The following is a 3,153-nucleotide window of genomic DNA, read 5'->3' as shown; positions in this document are numbered from 1 at the left end:
CAACCCTTATTGCATACTCCTACGATAAAAATAATGCCCTAAAATATAATACTTTTAGACTATTCTCTCCCCCATAGACTTCAATGCCGTAAACATTTTAATGTTAAAAAAATCATTGTTACTTAAAAAAGCTTAAAAAAATTAAGAGGTAAATAATAGAAAAATGTGATATGTTCTGTCATATTTAGTTTTAAGTTCAGAAATTATAACCTTCCTGGCCCTCAAATTTCAACATGGGAAAATAGTATTGCTTAAAAAATGCATTTAAATGTAACCAACCAACAAATAACAGGAAAAAGAACAGAAAGCTTATGTAATATAAAATATTGATTTGTTTCCAACTGACCAGGATTAACCTGCCTTTGCATAGAGTAAGTGTATTCCTTTTAGAAGTAAAAGCAGACTCCCAAATACCTTGTGAGAGACCCTCATAAACATGCATTTTTACCTTTTCTCAACCAAGGCCAAACAGCTCGAAGCACCCTCTAAAAACTATCTAGGTGACTCTTCTTCGAGAAAGAAAGAATTCTAGTATCAAAAACTTTGGCCAACAGATTAGTGATTTCAAACACTAAAGATGCATACTTTACTAGACAGATCCTATCTTTACCTTCTTTAGAGTTTGGAAGCTTTGAAAACCTTTATTGCAAAGTGCTTGACAGAATTGTGAGAACACATTGAGATTTGCTGTTTTAAAAAGTTAAACAAATGAATTTTTTTTTTTAATTAAAAGACAGGTGAGAGATAGAGAGAGAAAAAAAAATACCTTTCCTTGTGATAACCTAGATTGACGGGCAGAGAAGAAAGATATTTCTAGAAACTAAGACAAATATATTTTTCAATTTTTTTGTGAGTTAATATCTCATGTGATATGACTCAATAAAGGAGATTTTTATATGAAACTATATAGAGAGCAAAATTATGAAAGGGAGCAGGAAAGAATTTTTTAAATCTGCTCTAGCTTAGAGTAATGACAAAAAAAAATCAGCTGTCATCTCATTGGTTAAAACTCAAGAGGCGAAGAATTTTATAGTTCAAATCTAGCTGTCACCACTGGTTATCTGTGAATCTTTAGGCAAATAGTTTCACTCCTCTCCTTTAACTTCTCATCTGTAACATGTATCTATAAACTCCACAACATTTTAGGAATTGAATGAGATCATTCATGAAGTAGTGATCTGGCACAGTAGCTTAAAACTGTTGTTAGAGATTTTTTTTTTCTCTCTCTCTCTTCTGGCAGTGGAATTTGTGGCTGTCTCAACAGTTTAACCCAACATGTCTTCCAAGTAGCCAAAAAGGAATTTTCCATTCCTCTCCCCATCAGACCACACCTTTCTTTAATCATGTATTTAATCAGATTTCACAGCAGCCCTGAACTGTCACTGCTACTACAGATTTTATTTTTTCTGTGTAGTTTTACATTTCACTGCACCTATAAGCCAAAGAGATACTTAATGTATCTATTAGAAAATTATACCACTATGGTATGTTACAATCTAAACAGAAAAATAGTCTTTTATAAATCGTGATAGTGATGTATTCACAATGCTCTTAATTGTAATGGCTGTAAGGCAATACTATGTTTTGTGCAATGAAGGATTTCTACCTTTTAAAGCCACCTTCCCAAATGCTACATATGCCAGCAACATCAACATCATTCAAGATCCAAGTAACCAGCTAGTTATCAGTTATCTATTGTACAAAAATTAGTAACATCCACTTCCTAAACAACTTGTCAATGGAAACTCTATGAACTTTGATAAATGTAGATAGTTGTAGAGGGGCTTCGGGCCTTTTGTTCATAGGGTTGCTATGAGTCGTGCTTGACTTGAAGGCAATCAACACCAAACAATATTGTACAAAATAATTCCAATTGTGGAACATTAAAGGGTTTAAATACTTACACTCAAATTTAATTGATGTTTTATATTATTTGCATCTCAGATTTCATTTTTTATTTGTGAAACATGCCAGACCCAGTTTATAATTATCCCCAGAACATTGGGAACTTTAGTTTGGACTACATTTTGTAAATTTGGTTGCTCACCATCTCTATTGACTCCTTCTTATGCAATGATGGAAAAATCCAATTAAAATTGGCTTAAGTCAGGAGAAAAAGATTTCTTGATTCTTGGCCTTTCTAACTGAAAGGTCTCAAGGGATAAAACCAGTTTCAGAGTTGATTCTGTTCAGAGACAATAGATCCACTTGTCCCTAATTGCTCTTTATTTCTCAAGTGGCTTCAATCCTGTGTTCCATAAGATGGCAAGGTGGCTATTTGGAACACCAAGTTTATATTGTCCCAGTATATATCCAACATAAAAGAGAATGTCTTGTCTTCCTGTGTCTTAAACTCAAGTTCTAACAGAAGACTCATTGGATAGTCGGATTCCAACCAGTGAAGATGAAAAGGATGCTAAGTGGACAAATTAAAATGGTTCATAGAATGCCTTCTGCACAAGTAACTTCAGGCAAGAATGAAATTACATTTCATTAAACTATTACATTTATAAATCTGCTAGACTGACTCTATGAAAAAAATATAAATTCTTATACAACCATCTTCAAGCATTAAATTAGATGATAAATAGCTTCTCATTGAGTGTGAGGCAAGTTATAGGATTTAAAGAAATATATAGATATCTGCACCACCTATTATATTACTCACTTCATCATGTAGATCACCAGATATTTAAGCCTTGCATTTAAGGGGAAACAACAAGGAGATAAGAAAAAGAATTTTTTTGTTTTATACACATACACATGCATGTATGTACATAGTGTGAAAATGATTGACATTTATATCTTTAGGATGGATCCGATTAGTGTAGAAAATTCCATCTTAAATCTAAATTTATCCATTCCCAGGACACACATAATGAATTTAGAACACTGGAAAAGCTAAAAGGATATTAAATTGGATTTCTTTGACCACATCTACAATCACTCAGTAATTAATTCAAAGGGTTTTTAGGGGCTTCCTGTGACTTCGAAAAATCACACATGTCAGAGAATTGCTTGAGACATTTTGGAGTCCATATTATCATTTTTTAAAAATAATCTTCAGTAGAATCTTGCTTGCATGTGAAATCAATGACACTGTTCTGTAGTTTCCACACTCAGTTGGGTCACCCTTCTTTGGGATGGGAACAA

Source organism: Elephantulus edwardii, unplaced genomic scaffold (genome assembly GCF_000299155.1).
Source record: "Elephantulus edwardii isolate Elephantulus edwardi_28Jun2011 unplaced genomic scaffold, EleEdw1.0 scaffold00057, whole genome shotgun sequence".
In the NCBI taxonomy this organism is placed as follows: Eukaryota; Metazoa; Chordata; class Mammalia; order Macroscelidea; family Macroscelididae; genus Elephantulus; species Elephantulus edwardii.
This window is presented reverse-complemented; position numbering follows the sequence as displayed.